At 42.5% G+C, this 21,035-nt stretch overlaps 1 protein-coding gene across 1 annotated transcript in view; it reads right to left on the reverse strand.

The window, feature by feature from the left end:
- The window catches only part of RAD18 (RAD18 E3 ubiquitin protein ligase), a gene marked incomplete in the record, with an annotated part of 1,469,636 nt that overhangs the window by 665,642 nt on the left and 782,959 nt on the right, over positions 1 to 21,035 (reverse strand).

Genomic DNA, 21,035 nt, shown 5'->3' on the forward strand with positions numbered 1-21,035 from the left:
GGTGTTCCTCCTGGGGCAATTACTTCTGTTTTTGGCAAGTCTGAATATCACCTTTATGCCCTATGTTATGCAGGGAGCATATGGTGACGTTCGGCATACCTTTTAAATTCAGAAGTCTTTGGAAGACTGGTCGGATGTCAGGCTTCCATGGCACAGAATCCCATATCGTTTATACTGCAGCAGTGAATGCAAGGACATCTACCATTATGGTAAGATTTTACACAACTGTACTTTACAGAGAGAGTACTTATTTGTCCCCTGGATTGTGCCTTTAAGAAAATTACTACCACTGAAGACTTGGTCGAAGGGCAGTCATTACCAGGACAGGAAAACACTGCAGGCGATGTTGTCATGACTAGATGTGCAGGAAACCAGATGGTTAGAGGAGTTTATATGACACCACCCTGAATGGTTTAGTAACTTGATAGCACTGTGCCTTTTTTCTTTGATATCTTGCTATATGTTTGGAAGCATTGTGCTAATATTAATCATTTATGAAAATCAACTTAAGAAGTATGCGTTTGCTGCTATCTTGATCTTTCTTGCCAGGTGGAGGTGCTGGCACCATGTACTATACCACTGCTATGTGTGTACCTGCAGGGAACTGTTCTGGGGTGGGGTTATGCTGCATCATCTACTGGTGCATACCACTACCTGGTGTGCACCCATGTATAACTCGGTTATTTTTTTGCAAGTGTTTGTGCAGAGTGCATACATTTGCATGCTATCACACAGCTAAGGGAACAGATGTATGGGGATGTGACTTGTATCTGCTGTTCTTGTATCCTTCTTAGCAAATGCCACAGTTTTCCAACATGCCCCCTATCTTTCAGTATCTGCAAATATGACAGAAATCATGTTGCTAACTGCAGGAGACAGACAAGGCTTGTGACCAGCTATCATTAGTTCTATTCAAGAATGCTGATATGTTATAAATATTTTCAGTCCACTGTCATGATAGACTTACTTAAGACAAAAGTACAGTTTTGTACCTACCATAAATGTAGATGTTCGAGGATCCACATTGCTGCAGTCCTAACCATTGGGGGTAGTCCGCTGTCCAGTCGGCCCGAATACCAGAGTATATGGCTGACGTCGGTCAGGGCGCATTAGACTGACGTCAGTACGTCAGGGTACTAATGCGCATGACCGACGTCATATCCTCAGTCTTTTCTTGCCCCAGATGTCAGAAGACCCTAAAAAGACAAGGCCCAAACCAAAACACCAAAAAGCCCTGCACCAAACTTATATCCAAAATATATATATATATATATATACACATGTACAATAATATATAGCAACTCACACCACCACCCCTAAACACAGAGGGGAAGGCGGGAGGGTAAATTGGACTGCAGCAATGTGGATCCTCGAACATCTACATTTATGGTAGGTACAAAACTGTACTATGTTCTTCATTCCACATTGCTGCAGTCCTAACCATTGGGTAGAATCCCAAAGCAGAGGTAAGGGAGGCTGGCAAATCATAAGGAAGCAGGAGCTGTCAACATGCCTTGCAAAATAGCTGTGGCAAAACCAGCCCTAGATTTAGAGTAAAGAGGAAGGTGGTAATGCTTAGAGAAAGTATGCACTGAACTCCAAGTAGCTGCCTCCAAAATATCCTTAGTTGCCACCCCCCTTAGAAATGCTGTTGAAGTGGCAGTAGCCCTAGTGGAATGAGGCCTAATCCCAGCTGGAATCTCCTTGCCATGATGGGAATAACAAAATGAAATGCAAAACCCAATCCACCTAGAAATAGTTTGCTTAGACACAGGCTTGCCCTGAGAACTCAAAGCAAAAGAAACAAACAACTGCTGAGACTGCCTGAAATCCTTAGTCCTGCTTAAATAATAACGCAACTGCCTATGTACATCTAAAGTGTGCAGAATCTTTTCCCCTTTATTTTGGGGATCTGCATAGAAAGTAGGCAAATGAATAGTTTGGTTTAAAGCCACACTAGAAACCACCTTAGGCATAAAGGAAGGATTAGTACGTAATGATACCCTATCCTTATGGAAAATCAGAAAGGGCTCTACTGCCATAAGGGCCTGCAACTCAGAAACCCTTCTTGCAGAAGTAATAGCCAACAAAAAAGCAGTCTTCCATGACAAATATTTCAAATCAGCAGTACCCGCAGGCTCAAAAGGTTGTAGAGTTTTTCCAACACAAAATTGAGATCCCAAGCAGGAGTAGGAGCTCTACGTGGGGGTCTTATATTCTTTGCCCTCTGAGAAACTGCTTGAACAAAGGATGCGAAAACAATGGTGGGTCACAATCATAGTGAGCTGAAATTGCTGCAGCATGAATCTTAATGGAAGAGAAGGACAAACCTTTGTCCAATAACTCAGTAAGATATTGAAGAGCCACACTCAAATTAGGCTCAGAAATCTCCAAATTCCTTGCTGCACTCCAAAATAAAAATCTCTTCCATTTTTCTGCGTACACTTTTCTTGTACTAGGTCTTCTAGCTTCCATAATCACATTTAAAACTTGTTGAGGAAGTTGAGACCGGCTGTCTCTCAAAACAGAATATGCCATGCTGTTAGATGAAGAGAGTGAAGCTTGACATTGAGCAGGTGGCCTTCTCTCTGAGACAACAGGTGCGGAATCAAGGGTAAAGGCCATGGAGGCTTCTTTACTAGACTCCTCAGTAATGGGTACCAGTGCTGCCGAGGCCAATCTGGAGCTATTAAAATCATCCTTGGCTTGTCTTGTCTGACCTTTAGAAGCACCTTTGGAAGAAGAGGCAGAGGTGGAAACGCATACACATGAAGATTTTTCCAACTGAAAGAAAGAGCATCCACTTTCCAAGCTGTGTGATGTAACCTCTTTGTGCAAAACTTTGGCAGCTGGTGGTTTAGTGGAGAAGCGAACAGATCTATGTCTGGAGTTCCCCAGGACACTGTCAACCTTTGAAATACATGAAGATCCAGTTTCCACTCGTGGGGATCCATGATTTGTCTGCTTAACACATCTGCTAAGGAGTTCTGTGCTCGGCAGAAACCTTGCCTGAAGAGTTAGTTGCAAGCTGAGCGCAGTCTCCCATAAAATCATTGCTTGCCTGCACAATGGGTAAGAATGTGTTCCCCTTGTTTGTTGATGTACCACATGACAGTTGTGTTGTCTGTTAGAATCAACACCTGCCCTGGAAGAAGTAACTCCTTGAAAGCCATTAATGCAAACTGGACTGCTAACATCTCCTTCATGTTGATATGTAGATGCTGTAGTCTGGCAGGCCACTTGTCTTGTATCCACTTTCCATTTAGATGAGCTCCCCAAGCAATGTCCGAGGCATCTGTCGTTAAAATCTGACTCGCCTCTGGCGGGTCACAGAGAGTCCCTTGTTTAGGTGACATTCCTGAGCCCACCACAAAAATTCTTTTGAAGGCAAGGTATTATTTGAATGACAGTGTCCAAATCCTGGCAGTGCTGTGTCCATACATTTTGAGATACCATTGTAGCTTCCTCATATGCAGTTTGGCATTGGGAAGCACCAGAATACAAGATGCCATGAACCCTAATGCTTGAAGGACTGTCCTTGCAGTCAGCACGGACTGATGAGATAGTTGATGGAAGTAAAGTGATAGACTCTTTTGTTTGTCCGGGGTTAAAAAGGCCATCTGGGCTGCTGTATTCAGTCTCACACCCAGAAAGCACATGTCTTGAGAGGGTACTAGACTGGACTTTATTTCGCTCACAGAATACCCTAGGCATCTTAGCACTGCTATAACATATTCCAGATGCTGTAGAAGGTCTTCCTTTTCTTGAGCCAGAATCAGGCAGTCGTCCAAGTAAGGATAGATTTGAATTCCTTGTAGCCTGAAGTAAGCTATCACTGGAGCCAGAACCTTTGTGAATACTCTGGGCAGTAGATAAGCCAAAGGGCAATGCAGAGAACTGATAATGAGAATTTCCAGCTCGAAACCGCAGATACTTCCTGCAACTTAGCCTTATAGGCACATGAAGGTAAGCTTCCTTGAGATCTAAAGTTACCATCCAGTGATCTTTGCCCAGCAGAGGTAAAAGCTGTTGTAACGTCAACATCTTGAACTTGGGAATGTCCAGATAAGTGTTGAGGAGAGATAAATCCAAAATTGGTCTCCACGTGTTCCCCTTCTTTGGTACTAGGAACAGGCGAGAATAAAATCCTAGGCCCCTTTCTGATACAGGGACTGGTTGAATGGCCCCCATCTGGAGTAACTGAGAAATTTGCTTGTGAGCCTCTTTTCTTTGTGGAGGAGGAACGTCTGGCATGCCTTTGAAAGGGGGCAATGTATGGAAATAAAACCTGTAACCGTGGTGAATGATATCCAACACCCATCTGTCTTGAGTAATTAAATCCCAATTTTCTTTGAAAAGAGACAGTCTTCCTCCCAGAGGAGCTGCCAGACGAGAATCTACTGGCAGCTGAAAAGGCAGGTCATTGGGTCTGTTTACGAAAGGACTGACCTCTGCCCTCACCAGAAGTCTGAGCAGGTGCACTCCCTGTTCTAGGCCTAAAAGAACCTTGAGCTCTGCCCCTACCACGTCTAGACCTACCCCTAGACTGGGAATCATAAGCAGGATATGTCCACCCCTTAGCAGGCCAATTTCTACTAAACTTGGTGGCTGCACCTGCAAAAATCTTTAACAGTTTGCATAGACTTAGCTTTGTCCTCCATTTTCTTCAAAACTGCTTCCACAGGCGAACCAAACAACACATCAGACTGTAAAGGAGCATCCAAAATCCTTGTCTTAACATGCTCAGCTAAATTCTGATCCCTCAACCAGGCATGCCTGCGAAGAACAGAACTAGTGGCAGCCACCCTCGAGGAGGCCTGTACAGCATCAAAACCACATTGCAAAGAATGCTTACCCACTTGTTCAGACACATGAACTAAATCCAGCAACTCTTTACACTCAATACCTTCCGCCAAAGCATCCACCTTAGATTTCAATTGTGAAAGGAGATAATTTTGATATTTTAGCATGTGAAACTGACAATTCAACGCTCTCATGGCTAGAGTGGAAGAAGTATACACTTTCTTTCCCCACCTATCCAAAGCCCTTGCCTCTTTATCAGTTGGAGCAGGATTTTTAACCACAGAGGCCTTAACACCTTTAGGCCCCTGAGAAACAGTTTCTGGGTCCGCCCTAGGACTCTTAAACAAATACTTATGAGCTTCGGGCACCCTATAGTACCTATCAGGTTTAACAGGAGCAGGAGGCAAAGAATCAGGGTTCAGGGAAGCCTCTGCAAAAACATCTTCCACCACATTCAACACAGGAGGTATAGCTAAGGGCCTATGTTGGGGTAAAAATAAGAATTCCCTAAGCCTTTTCCTGGAATCAGAGTAATCTTGGCCTTCCCATTTAAAGTGTTCTCTCATGGAATGCAGAGTCTCTGAAAATGAGAAATCCTCAGGAGGAGAAGCTGTAGGTGTGGAATCATCCACATCAGAATCAGAATAAGGAGGAAACTCCTGCAAGTCTTCCGCAGAAGACTCTGAAGCCTCTGAATACTGTTCCAAACACTCAAACTCAGGTTCCACCCTAGGCCTCTTATCAGGAGGGGGCATAGAGCCTCTAATCATAGTAATTAAATCTTCTGCCATTTTAAGCATATGTTTCTTAGGCACAGAACCTGAAGTGCTAGGAGAAGCCCCCACTGAAGCTGAACTTGGCCTACCTCTCAAAGAAGTTTTGGAAACAGTAGGAGAAGCTCTAACTACCTTGGAAAGAGAGGGAAGAACAGTTACCTGAGAAGCCCCCTCAGCCTGGCCTACTTCCTGAGAAGGCACATCCTGTAACAGTAAAGTCTCTGCCTGAGACTCCAAAGAAACTTCTGGCAAAACCTCCGGCTCCACTGAGCCTTCTAAAGAACCAACGTCTGGGACTGCCGGTTCATCAACCCTAGGCTTCGCCGTTTTGTCCTTGCGCTTTTTGGAAGCGGCGGAGCATCCGACGGCATGTTATAATTGCAACGCTTCCCAAACACTAACCTAGCACAGTCTAACCGTCTCTTAATAGTGCGTTTGTTAAACCTAGCACAAGAGCGGCATCCAACAACGTCGTGCTCAGGCCCTAAACAAGGTATACACAAGGTATGGTAATCCCTATGAGGTATCTGTTTCCCACAAGAAATACAGTTATTCACTTTTTCTGACATCCGGTTAAATACTGAGGCAAGAAAAAACCAAAATGTTCTAACGGGTACTTAGCCAACTCTGATTCGGTCTGAAACTCCGACTTCAGAAAATTTCAGAACGCCAACCTGCACTCGCAAAACTGCTTCTGCATCGGACCATGCGGCAAAAAAGACTGAGGATATGACGTCGGTCATGCGCATTAGTACCCTGACGTACTGACGTCAGTCTAATGCGCCCTGACCGACGTCAGCCATATACTCTGGTATTCGGGCCGACTGGACAGCGGACTACCCCCAATGGTTAGGACTGCAGCAATGTGGAATGAAGAACATCTTTCCATTATTTCTCTGCACTACAGGTGTGTCTTGGATCAGAATGCAGATATGCTTATTTGACAGGCCCCTACCACTGGCCTACCAGGGGAGAGGGTGTTCCATTCCCCTGACTACCCCGACCTATCTCATGGTAATGGATCTTTGCAAGTCCTTCTTGGTTGGAGAGGCAAATTGCATACTCCAGCCTATCTCCAACTATCTGTGTTCCTTTTCTCTTGATTCATCCTCTATATACCTCATGTGTTGGGAACCCAATTCATCTCCATTTTTTGGCCCCTCTGTCTCCATAAATCACAAGTCTCCTAATCCTACTTTGTTCACTTCCACCCCATTTATTTGCAGTGTTTTGTATATGTCTTCCCTGCACATTATCCAAGCTACCTTCCTACCCTTCACCACCTTTCCTTCACTTCTTAGACAAAAAAAATGGATTCCCCATCCTCCGCACAGCTATACAGCAACCATTCGTAAGACATTCTGCTTCCTCTTCCTCCTACTTTCCTGTGCATCCCCTTCTTGTCTCTTACCCAACAGATGCACAAACGTGGGTACCACAGCACTGCAGCTGTAAGTACCTAATGGTTACACAACTTTCTGTGGCACTATGTGCCACCTTTACCAAGGGATGTGCTAAGACATGCAGCCTCACCTATACCTACTGTACTGTACAGTTTAGATGCACTGATCTGTGAGTTAATGTTTCCTGTTAAAACTTCACAGTGTGGCATGTGACCACAATATATAGGGTCGTGCTCCTCAGGATACAAGTTTCACTGCAAGGAAGGGCTACTTGCATAGCTTCACTGCACTCATTTCTCCACTTGCATAGTCGTGGTGCTGCTTGTTTACTACTCTGTAGCACATAAGCATTCAAATTGGTTATTTAATGCCTCCCTGTATTGTTTAGTGCTGTTTGCCTGCACAAAGCTTGGTGAAGTATATATATCTATGAATACCAGCCTAAATGTGTATTAACTCCTATACTGTTACAGTTCTGTAGCTGCCAGCTACTCACGAGGAGGGGAGAAAAGCAGCACAGCTGATCAGTAGCAGACAAGGCATCCTCAGCTACCTTCTAGAATGTGAACACAAAGCTGGCTACTGCAAGGAAGGAAGAATAATGTGTGTTCAGCCTAACTGGAAATGCAATAAAATACATATATGCTTAAAAAATGTAAAAAGTAAGTAAATAACTAAATAAATAAAACACTGCCTCAAACTGACGGTGCAAAATATGTTTGGATTATTTCTTAAAAGTTCACCGGGCTGTATTTAATGGGATGCATTTTGAACATGTTTTGTTTCCTCACTGGACTACAATAAAACATTATAGCAGAAGACAAGTGTATGCCTGCACCACTTCTGTAAATATCATTTAGAAAATTTACTAATATATCAGAGTAATGACAAAGGCTGCTTACCTGTCTTGAAATTGCAAACAATCAGACATTTGGGAGTTACTGGGGTATAAGTCAAGCAAAAATAACTGAGCTATATTCAATAAAACATAAGGGTTATAAAGTATTTGGGCATCCCAAGCTCTGGAAAAGAATTAAGTTCTTATCTGTAAGAATGATACAGAAAACACACACACAACAACAACATATCAGAAGCCATAAGCAGAGAATTTCAAGAAATGTAAATGCCTATCTATTCATGAATGTCCATCGAGGAGTGTGTGTGTGTGTGTGTGTGTGTGTGTGTGTGTGTGTGTGTGTGTGTGTCTATACAGGTCAGAGATGGGGGTGACAAGACTAAAACATTTTACTATGATAAGATGACACCAGTCCAAGAGGGACACACAAAAATAATGCAGTATTTATTTATTCATTTATTTTTATTTATTTTATATTTGTTGACCGGGATAGTCCGACTGGATGTATGTCCATTTTCAGTGAAGGCCCAGTTAGAAAAGCTCCACATTAAGACAATTTACAAGAAGAAATCTTGACCATATACAATACAGATAATGTCAGACAGGTAAAACATTTCAAATACAGGAACATTTATATAGTACTGTTACAGTACCATACCAACATACCCGACTAAATAAGTTAACAATTTTGAGTAAAAGGAGTAATAAAACTTTTTTTTTTTGAGTGTAGCATTGTTTATAAAGTTTACCAAACCTTAGGAGGTGAGCTACTACAGTAGGAATTAAGAGAGAATATCAGAGCTCCTGAAATAGCATGATAAAGATAGATAGTAAAGAATGGTCCTGCTAGGGGAGAAAGTGTGAGTCAGGATTTGTGCATGGGCAAAGCCACTGGGCTTTAAGGAAGATTCTTAATTGCTTCTTGAAAATTGGGGTAGAAGAAAGGGCTGTTAGTTCAGTTGGAAGAGTGTTCCAAGAGTTACCAATAGAGTTTGAGAACAAGCTATCTCCCGATTTGTTGTTGGACTTTAGGGTAGCTACTAGTACCTTATTAGCTGATTGAAAGGTTGTTAGATTTTTATATGGGCAGATAAGGGTAGAGAGTATGGGTGTATCTGTGGGATGGTGTAAGATCTTGTGTATAGTAGTAAGTTGCTGGAAAAGAATCTGGCTTTGCAATTCCATCCTAGCAATTTAAGATTTTGGCAGTGGTGGGTTCGAAAAGGGGCACCAGTGGCAAATCTAGCTATGTTATTATAGGCTGTTTCTAATTTATGAAGATTATTTTTGGATAAGTTGGTATAGATTGGGGATGCATAGAGAAGGGTGGAGATTAAGTGAGTTCGGGCAATAGCAGTCTTAGCTAGAGGTGTGAGATAGTGTTTAAGTCTGAAGAGGAAACCAAGTTTTTTATTAACTGATTTAATGGTTAGGTTGATATGTGTGTCGAAGCTTAGATTATGATCAATTGTTACACCTAGAAGTTTGGTTGTTGTGTCCGGAGTTATTATAGTACCATTATTAGATGTAATTGTGAAATTGATAGCAGGAGACTTCTGAGTGGGAGAGAATAGTATTAATTTAGTTTTTTTGGGGGTTGAGGAGGAGACAGCATTGATGGAACCAGTTTTCAACTAAGGTAAATACTGCTTGGGTACTCGAATGAAGTCCATCAGGTGAGGAGGCTGAACATATTAATGTCGAGTCGTCGGCATATTGTATGCAGATGGTTTGTGGAAGGGAGATTTTCAGATCATTTATGAAAATAGTGAAGAGGAGGGGTCCCAGAATAGAGCCTTGTGGGACTCCAAAAGTTATAGGGGGAAGAGTAGGACAGTTTATTTTCCCAGAGGACTGCTTGTTGTCTATTACATAGATAGGACTTGAACCAATTAACTGCCTGGGTATCTAGTGAAAGTGAGTTTAACAGTAATTGATGATTAGACATATCAAATGATTATGAGAGGTCAATAAAGAGGGCTGAGGACAGTAAGCTGTTTTTGCGATTTTTATTAATGCAGTCAGAAAAGGATAGTAGAGCAGTTGTAGTACTATGGAAAGGCCTAAAACCATGCTGGCAGTCAACTAGCAGGTGGTTTTGGAGGAGATGATCAAGTAGCTGACGGTGAATACATCTCTCCATAATTTTTACTAAGGGGGAAAGTAGGTCTATGGGGCGGAAGTTTGAGAGTTAATTTGAGTTCCCACCCTCATGCAGTGGGATAATATATGAGACTTTCCAGAGGGATGAGATGGAAACTTTCTATAATGGTTCTGTTAATTAAGATGGAAACAGGGTAGGCAAGCACCCAGCTGCCATTTGAAGGTATTCAGCTGGGAGGAGGTCAGCTGATGCAGTGCATGGTTTAAGCTTAAGAAGTAGGGAGTGTATGAGAGATGTTGGGACAAGCTGCAGTTGTAATACTTGGGGTAGGGTGGTTGGTAAGGATGAGCCAGTGGTTGACATGGATGAGTCAGTGGTGGTAACAGGTGGTAAGGTATTTGGTAAAGACTGAACAGTTTCTGAAAAAAATTTGTTAAAAATATCAGCAATTTGGTTGGGAGAATTATGAGTCAAGTTAGAGGGGTAGGTGTTTTGGCTTGTCCAGGATGGAGTAATTTATTTAATCCTGACCAGAATTTTTGTGGGTTTAGATATTGGGTTTGTTGGAATTTAAGGTAATAGTTTTTTTATCGAGGAATATTGATTGTTTTTTAGTGGCATTCCTAAGCTGTCTAAAGTTTAAATAATCAATAAGGTCTTTGGTACTTCTCCATATATTCCAGATTTTATTTCTCAGTCTCATTTTTTGCCTTGTCTCATTTGAGAGCCAGGGAGCAGGTTTGTTCCTAATTTTAATAGTGGTGCTCAAGGATTTTTAGAAATGTATTGTTAAAAAAAGACTGCTTCATTGAGAGGTAGATATTTTAGGGGTGACCAATTGCAGGCTTTTAGCTCTGCTTGAAAGTTACCTAGGTTCAGGTTCTTTTTGTTCTGGGTGGTTCTAAAGTTTAGCTGAGTGGGAATGGTTTGTCTAGATATAAAGGTAAGACAGTGGCCACTAATATCATCAGGAAGTATGCCTATTTTGTAAGATTGGGGGTTATTGTTGACTAGTATCCAGTCTAAGGTAGTTTGTTTGTTGCTGGGGTTATGGATTCTGGTAGGGTTGGTGATAGTTTGATAGAAGCCATAGAGATTAATGTGAGATGTAGGTTTGTCAGAAATACAACAGATCCAGTCAATATTAAAGTCTCCAAGGAGAATGGTTTCTTGTGGGAATGATGTGGAAAGCCAGTTAAGGATATTTTCAAGAGGACTTATGTTGTTGCCTGGGTGATGCAAGAGCAAATGATGTATACAGATTTATTAGCATTAATTTGGAGCTTAGATATTAAGATTTCAGCATTGCTAGGTGAGGGAGAGTGAGTGTTTAAGTGAGGTTACCTGTAGTTCAGATTTAAACAATATCACTAACCCCCCACCCTTTCTGTTACGACGGTCAATTCTAAGGATGTTATAACCTGGAGGGATGACATCATTGTCTTTAGTAACTGGTTTGTGCCAGGTTTCTGTGAGACATAGGATGTCAAAGGAATGCAAGTCTAGTAGGGCATGAAGTTGGGTAATTTTGTTATTTAAACTATGAATATTGAGGTGGGCAATGAGAAGAGAGTTTGAGGAAGAAGAGGGGGTATGGGAAATGGAGGTGATGGAAGAATGGGAGTCAGGGAAGGTATTACCAGGCCCTGGGTTTGGGTGAATGTCGCCGTGTACTAATAGGTACTGAGGATTGTGTGGAAGTTTTGCTAGTTTACATAAAATAGGGTCTATTTTTCTGGTTTGGAAATACTTAATATTGTTTAATCTGTGAAACTGTGGGAGAAGGTAGGCTGATGAGGATGTAATGTTACTGTGGGTTTGTGAGGCTGATAGATAGAAAGGGGAAGTTTGTTTAAAGGAGTGTTGAAATTGAAAGGAGTTTAGAAATTCATAGCCTGTGAGGCTATGAGATAGAAGTAGAGTGGAAAGAATTATGGGCAAGAGGAGGAAATTAGAGAGTTTTAGTAAGCCAGGGGTTGACATAATGAGAATGTGGAAATGTATGTAATGAGAAAATAAGGGGCTATAGAAGGGCAAATATGAGGTGGGTTTGTTTAATGAGGAAAGTATAGATAGTGGAAGGTGTGAGTAAATTAGTAACAGATGGTTGAGTATGTAACGAGATATGTTGAGCTACTGGTTGATGTGGGGTGGGGGTGTAGCGTCTAAAAGTATAAGGATAGCTGCCCTGGGGGTAGGAATTGGGGGTTGGGTAGGGGAGCGGAGTGAGCCCGCAGGGCGAACGGAGCGGGCAAGAGCAGTAAGGTAAGTTCAACCAAAAGACAATCGGCTGTCTTTCGTGTTTGGAGTACTACAGACGTAACTAAAGTGAAAACTGGGGAGCAGAGTATATAAGCTTATCAGATATGTGTAGATGATTTAGTAAAGTGAGAGTGAGGTTCTCATGTGCAGAAAGGGGGATTAGAATTGTACTGAAATGCCGAAGAATGGGTGTAGGACCTGAGGGATAGTTAGTTTTAATGCTAGAATATAGTGTAGGTAAAGACTGCCACCTAGTGGTCACGGGAGTAATAGCAACTGGGGGAGGTAGGCAAGAAGCTATTCCAAAGGGATAAGATATAGGGTGAGGGGACAAAAGGGTGGAGGGAGGAAGTGGCTTTGGGTCTGAGGTAGGCTACTAAATTTCACACCGGAGGGTTAATAAGCAGTTATAGGCACTACAGAAAAATAGTAAAAAGGTATTTTGCAAAATACAAGTACAAAAACTTTAGGAGTACAAGCTTTTTGAAGCCAGGCAAGGAGTCAGCATCAGGGGAGTCTTCAGGTTAGCAGGAGGTTATTCTTTAACTTTACAGCAGGGAGGGAAACACCCGGATGCGCTTAAATGTACAAAAAACTTTAGGAGTATGATGGTGCCTTTCTACATCAGGCTTTTTGATACCTCTGTAATTAAGCAGAAGTAGGTGGGGAGGTGTGCAGGTTCAAGGTGGGGGAAGGGATAGACAAAAAGTAATGCAAGGTTGAGAGTCAGAAAAACTGGACTAAGCCAGCTGCTAAAAAGAAAACAGGAAAACCAAGCTAAGTTAATTGCAGGTCAGTGTGGTGCAGTATTTACCTAATAACTACAAATGTTATGCTACTAATTTAGTACAGAGTGGTGAAAAGGACCACCACTTCTGCAAGGAAAACAAAAGAAAAAGTATGGGCTGCAGGTACATAGGTAAACTTTTTCCAAGAGAAAGTAGTTTAAAGTAACTGACCTAGGAGTACTATAGGAAGAGAGAAATGGGGGGGGGGGGGCAGTGAAAGGGGAAACGGTCTTCAGTTTGGAGGACAGATTAAATAAAACTCTTAACATACACTAGTGTAGCTGAAAGCACTTTAGTGTTCCACGTGCAAGGGGGGTCTCAGAGAGCACGAGCGCACAGCCTTGGGTTGATTGGAGGTTGGCCAAGACACAGGATGTAACTTTTGCTGACAGGAACTAGTGTAGTTGAAAGCACTTTAGTGTTCCATCAACGCAGGGTCTCACAGTGCAGGGCAACAAGACAGCCTTGGGTTGATTGGAGGTTGGCCAAGACACAGGATGTAACTTTTGCTGAGGGGAATGCGAGCACACTACTGGGGATTCCTATGAAGCAAGGCAGAAAAGCAAAGTAAAAAGATGGTGCCTTTCTACATCAGGCTTTTTGATGCCTCTGATTACAGTATGAAGATCTATTATTCTGTCAATAAGGCTATGATCTAAAATGCTATAAACCATTAACTAGCATCATCCTGTAGTCCTAGGCTTGGTTCTCCATTCTGCGCAAGTCACCCAAACAACTGGACTAGTGCTCCTGGACAAACCTTGAAAAAACAATTTTGTGCCTTTTAAGTAAGGCACAGATGGTTAATAAAAGAATTTTAAAAAAGGACAAAACAGATCAAAGTAATGCAAAGAAGAATGCTTTCACAGAGAGGGTTGAAGTATGCATGAAAAGTTCCTGAGGAGTCTGTATGGCAAAAGTGCATTCAAAACTGTGTGGAAGAGACCTAGAAGATTTCTTGTTGAAGCAGGAAGAAGTTGTGAGATGATGAAGACGTACAGCTTAACTACTCAGTAGGAAGTCATGAGATGAGATAAACCACAAAACTTATCAACAAACATATTTACTTATTTATTTATCCATCAAGGCATCTCTTGGCTTTTAACTACTTAAGAATATAAGGTTATCTTTTGGACACTGAACAGTTTAGACACTCAACAATGAATTCTTAAGTGACATGGGAAATCATGATATACTTAACAACACAAAATGAATCAAAGGGCTAAGAGGCTACTATGAAAATCTTCATGATCTTTCAGCTTTTGGAAATACCAATATGATGGATGCCTCCAAGGACAGGCAAAAGGAAGAAAGCCAAAAGTAGCAATCTGCAGGACTTGACTGGAAGGAAGCTAAGATGGTGTACAGAATGCAGAAATTAGGTCGTTATTTAAAGCTGACATGTACCGTGCAAAACCATGGTGTAAAAACTTTTTCTACAGTATAATCCTTTGAGTAGCAAAATACCACATGGCTTTCTTTTATGCTTGTTTTCCGACTTGAATCCTTACTCAACGAAAAAAAAAAATTCTAAATCCGGTGTCTTAACAGACCAATCTGCAACATGCTGAATAACAGTTTACATAAATTATGCATTTTCTATACGGTATCAATCGAGATGGAGGAAAAATGATCAATGTTTCAGAAAACATACTGCAGAAAAAACAGACATACACATTGTTAATGCACTCATACACAATTGATGTACATGCCAAAAGAAGGTAACGCAACTTATAGTATCATAGGGCTACAAAAATTTTAAAGACATTAAGGCAGAGAATAGGAAACACTATTGTTTAAACAGGATTTGTTTGGCAATACACAGTACAAGTCACAAATACATGGGCCTAAAAATAAAATACAATGTAATCCCACAGTTTTAGAATTTAGTAAAACAATTTTTTTATGCTTTCATAATAATGCAATTTATTTCATGTATTTCATATGTACTGTGTTTCTTTTGTGAATGCTTTCACTTATTAAAAAACAAATTTGCTCTTTATTATCTTTCAACATATTGAGACATTTTACTCTAAAAATCACAAGTATTAATCGTGTTACAGTTTTAATACATGTACTAGGTCATATGATTTAATATAAATGTTTTCTTTTTATTCTTGGTACTTTTAACTGTTGAAAAGTGTAAGATAGTAAATAACACAAGAAATAAATAGTAAATGCAAGTTGTGCATTGTCAGATTTTTGTTTGATTTTGCTCATCAGTAGATGGCATCTACTCATTAAACCATACTTTTAGGTTTGAAAAACTTTAGAGAAACACTTTTACATTTAACGTGAAACTGCCTACAGTTCCTCAGAGGTACTTCCTATTATACATTACAGACACACATATGAAGTTTAGGTCCTACTCTGAGATCTTTGGGCCTTTTCTTCAAAAAGCTTTTCTCTTGTGACCTTACCCGTCTCCTTTCTACCTTACACACACCAATTTCCAAGCCATACCTTTTTACTTCTTTACTGTAGCTTGGTGGTATTCTGCGGTGGTACGGCGGTAGCATTGTTACCTCACAGCAAGAGGTTCTCCCGTTCAATTCTCGGCTTGGCTTGGGAGTGCCTTCTGTGTGGAGTCTGCATGCCCTCCCCGCGGTTGGGTAGCATTCGAAAGACATGCGTGCATAAATGGGCATGCCTTCGTTGAAGGTTGGGCGTCGAGCTGGCACCTCAGCGTTTCATAAAAATCTACTGCCAATCATTAGCGGACCGGAGTTCCACTGTGGTGAACCCTAACCAGGAAAAGCCGAAAGACAAACAACAACAACTGTAGCTTGGTGGTGTTTAGTCACATTATACTCAACAAATACATACACTACTAAAGTCAACTTGTGCTAAACTACAGGAAGGCTGACCTCATTATTTCATTAACTGACCATACAGATAAACAAAAGGTTACTCCATCAACTGATCTAAGGTTTATATTGGCATCTGGACAATCAGTCATTCTATTAGGATCCAATATCTGTCAGCCTGGGATGCCATGATCGACAGACCTTGATGCTTTGCCAGAGATGATCTTCATCTATCAACCCTGGGATTTCATCTGCTGGCTAAGGCCCTTGTCACCTCCATAGTACCTTTTTAGGCAGCGTCCCACTAAATTCTAGGAGTCTTAACATGAAACTGCACTCACTGGAAGCAGTCCTCAAATTGGAAGATGCAGACCTGGTTCAAGGCTATGGACAGCACCTTATCCATACCGGGTTACACCTCCTTCCACGAGATACTTCAGGTGCAATTAACTGTTGGTAGGACACCTATTCAAGTCATTGCCAGCTGCAGGACACCTCCATGAATCAGGACACCCAGTCTGCCTATTTGGATCTAATTGAGTCTATCAAGATACATCCGAACACCATGGTTTTGGGTGACTTTAACTACCCATCCACTGACAGGGTAAATTACTCGTGCTCAAACTCACTTGCCTAAATGTTCCTTGACTTTGTTAATTCAAGTGCCCTGAACCAGCTGGTTGACACCCACACAAGGGGTGCCAACATCCCAGATCTGGTGCTTACCACTCTGGGGGATCACTGCAGCAGTGCCACTCTGAGGTCTTCCCTGGTGAGATCTGACCAGAAATCAGTGCCATTCAAAGTAACTGTCAGACTTGACCCCCCCTCAGCAGCAACTAAACTAAAAAACTTCTCCAAAGCAGATTATAACCTCTTACGGGATGGTATAAATAGCTTCACTGCACCCCCCAACTATGCTGAGTTCTACACCAGTGCTTTATACAAGCACCTGTACAACTGCATTGACTTAGCCGTACCTGATGGAACAAAAACATGCTCCTCAAGGAAGAGCAAACCTGCCTGGTGGAGAACTGCTATTAACAGACTTTATAATAAGAGGAAGAAATTGCTGTCTAAGAGTAACACGGAGTGAGCCCTAAACTGGAAACACTCCCTCCTCAGCTTAAGCAAGCAAATAAGACTTCTTGCGACCTCCTCCAAAGCAAACTATGAATCCAAATTAGCTTCCTCAACTAAGGACAACCATAAGGCATTCTTTAGTAACATCTGTAATCTAAAAGGAAAGTCCCAGATTTGTGTCAAACTGGTAGCTAATGATTCCACATATACTGAGCCTGTGGACATAGCTAACCTGTTGGCAGACAGGTTCTGTGAAAACTTCACTCCTCTGTCCCCGACACACATACCACATGACATCCTTACCACCTGTCCCCTACCTTGTATTTATAAACAGCAGGTCATGAATGCCCTCTCTAAGAACAAAAACACAGCATCTATAGAACCTGATAACATCCCAGGCTGTGACCTACATGGGCTCTAACAAGAATTAGCAACACCACTGGGTACTCTTTTCAATCATAGTCTATGTACCGGCTTCATCCCAGCTGAATGTAAAATGGCCACCGTTATTCTCTTGCACAAAGGTAGTGCTTCCACTGACCCCAGGAACTACAGACCTATAAGCCTGACTAGCCTCATCTGTAAGGCCATGGAACAACTCATCATAGAACTCATCAGCAAAGACATAGGTAATCTCCAAACACTTGACCCTACTCAGTTTGGATTTGTCAGATGGACATCATGACTGTTAAACCTGGTGGACTTCTTCAAGAGAGCCATCAAGGCCTTGGATGGGGGGAAATCTGTGCATACAGCTTACCTAGACTTAGCCAAGGCTTTTGACACTATTACCCACTCAGGCATCATTGACAAACTCACGCAGCTAGGTATCAACCCTTACATCATTAGATGGGTCGCTAACTGGCTCACTGAAAGAACACATATAGTCAAAATACAGGAATCCACCTCCAACAGCGCACCTGTAACCAGTGGTGTCCCACAGGGATCAGTCCTGGGACCTCTATTGTTTGGAATCTATTTCTCTGTAGTACAAGCAAAAACTAAAGGTCTGTGGCTGAAAAAAGTTTGCTATTGACTGAAAAATGGGAGCAGTCATAAAATCTCTAAATGATGTCAACATCCTACAAGAGGATCTTACACAAAAAAGAAGCTATGTACTCACCATAACGTTATATCTGAGTAGTTGTTCATTTGTCTTCAACATGTGGGTTCACGGATCCGTATCGGATCTGACTTGGCTGCATATCCAGCATCTGATCCAAGCTCAAAGCTCCTCCCCTTACCCATAATGCCACTGTTTCCTTCTTCCTTTCAGATCGAGTTTGCTGCGCAATCCATTACTCACACCTATCCCACCAGGACCTTGTCACTACCAGAAAAATTCCTGAACAAAGAGTAGGACAAAGGGCACCTTGAAGGTGTCCACATTCTGTACTTATATAGCCAACAAGCAATTCAGACAAGGCCGGAGGAATGGTTGAAGACAAATGAACAACTACTCATATGGAACGTGTGGTGAGTACATAACTTCTTTATCTGAAGTAGTTGTCTTCATTTGATCTTCAACCTGTGGGACAGAGTCTCCAGCTACTAAACACCTGGGAGGCCCTCATGGAATGATATTCTGGAGCACGGCAGAGTCAAGGGATGCTCTGTTCCTGGATACGATTTCCAACTCATAATGTGAAATGAAGGTATGAGATGAGGACCAAGTAGATGCAGAGCAAATATCATCGAATGAAACTCTGGACCAAAAAGCCGCAGAAGTGGCCATAGATATGGTAGTATGTGATTTCACCAGACCTGGTGGGGAAATCCCCCTGACAGAATACGCCCGAATGATTCACTGGGAAATCCAATGGGCAATAGTAACTTTGGAGATTGGTTTCCCTAAAAAGGGTTTGGACTAAGAAAAAAAAAAGGTGGTCAGATTTATGAAATACTTTTGTCCTGTGTAAATAGAAATGTAACTGTGTACATCCAACAAATGCAATTTATATTCTCCCTTATTTTGAAAAATTGGAAAAAAAAAAATGGGAGATTGATCATCTGATTAATGTTGGCCTCTGAAGCTACTCTGGGAAGAAAAGATGGATTAGTGCACAAAGACACCCTGTCCTTATGAAAAATCATAGAAGGGGCTTTGACCAATAGGGCTTGAAGTTCCGACAGTCTCCTGGCAGAAATAATGGCAACTAAGAATGCAGTCTTCCAGGACAGAAACTGCAGATCCACCGAAGCTGCAGGCTCAAAGAGGGGTGAAACTAAGGCCGGAAGCACTAATGTAAGATCCCACGGTGGCGTAGGATCCTTCACTAGGGGTCTCAGAAGAAAGGTACCTTTAAGGAAAGTCTTGCAAAGAAGATGCCAAGAAAGCCATATTTTTCCCCACGTGAAAATTAGAAATTGCAGCCAGCTGAACTTTGTGGACGAAATGGCGCCTTGTTGAAAAATCCCCGCTAAGAATTCCAACACTGCAGAAACTGGAGCAGTAAAGGGATCCAATGCACGTTGTGAAGCCCATATAGAAAAACGTTTCCACTTGTTATAGTATACCTTCCTGGTGGAAGACTTATGAGCTGCCATCAGAATTCTTTTGACGGGAGAAGATAAACCGGGAGTCCTGATAATCATGGGAACTGGAGCAACCAAGCAGTGAGCTTTAGACTGTCCAGGTCTGGATGGGGAATCTATGAGGGATGAGAAATGAGGTCCGGAACTGGATCCAACATCCATGATAGAGCCACCAGATGAGACCACAGAGAGGGAAACCAGACTTGGCAAGGCCAGAATGGGGCAATGAGGATCACAAAGCTCCCCAGCCTGCAAGCTTTCTGAAGAAATTTTATTATCAAGGGTAGAGGAGGATAATCATACAGAAGACCGGGAGGCCAAGTATAAATCAGAGTGTCTCAGAGGGCTTCCCCCTGAGGGGGATTCAGAGTGAAGAACTCACTGCATTTCATGTTGGAAGGAGAAGCAAATAGAGTGCAGCAAGGCTGACCCTACTTGTGAAAGATCTGTTCCACTACAGAAAGAGTCAGAGACCACTCATAAGGCATCAGGATAGCTCTGCTGAGCCTGTCTGCTAGAATGTTGGACCTTCCCAGAATTTGTGTTGCCACCAGAAAATGGCCCATGGAGGTCACCCATTCCCACACTCTCATGGCTTTGTGACAAAGGGGGTAACATCTGGGTCCCCGCTGTTTGTTAATGTACCAGACCACCGACATATTGTCTGTCTGGATAGCAATCATTCCTGAGGGAAGATGGGCATGGAGAGCCTGCAACGCAAGAAGCACAGTCCTCATCTCCAAGACATTGATATGCAAACTGGTCTCGTAGGGGGACCACATGCCTTGAACTGTCCTTCCCGAACAATGCCCCCCCACCCCAGCTGGGAGGCATCCATAGTCACCATGGCCTTGGGGAATGGTGGAAGAAAGGGATGCCCCCCAGACCAGGTCCGGGGAATGAATCCACCACGAAGGAGAGTCCCTTCACACTCGAGAGATTCGAACAGGAGGTCTAACAGGGACCATTGTACGGAAAGGGTCCACTGAAGAATCTGCATGTGAAGACGCGCCAAGGGTAAGAGACTGATTATGGCCACCATGGACCCCAGTGCCCATAGTACTACTTCTGCTGTCAGACAGCGAGTTTGAAGAACATGAAGAACGTGTAGCTTCAGACTGCATATCCTGTCTGGAGTAAGGAAAACTCTTGTCTGAACTGTGTCTAACCGAGCCCCAATGAAGTCTAAGGTCTGAACTGGGGCCAGAGATGACTTCCTGAGATTGATAGTGAGGTCTAACCTTTGGACTAGTAGAAGAAAGGAATCCCTCACTTGACAAAGTTGATGCCTGGAAGGGGTAGTGAGGAGCCAATCGTCCAGGTGGGGAAAACCTGAATGCCCTGGAATCTCAGGTGAGCCACTACTACTGATATCACTTTGGTGAACACCCTGGGGGCTGTGGTGAGGCCAAAGGGGAGTGGTCTGAACTGATAATGATTGGCTCCAAGCTGGAAGCAGAGAAACCTCCGAGTGCGCCTGTCCATCTTGATATGATAGTACTCATCCTGGAGGTCAATACAGCATATCCAGTCATTCTCCTGCAGAAAGGGCAGGATAGATTGAAGTGTGACCATTCGGAATTTTGCCTTGGGTACTGACATGTTTAAAGTGGATAGA

The sequence above is a fragment of the Protopterus annectens genome, chromosome 7.part0, assembly GCF_019279795.1.
Source record: "Protopterus annectens isolate FY-2018-M chromosome 7.part0, PAN1.0, whole genome shotgun sequence".
In the NCBI taxonomy this organism is placed as follows: domain Eukaryota; kingdom Metazoa; phylum Chordata; order Ceratodontiformes; family Protopteridae; genus Protopterus; species Protopterus annectens.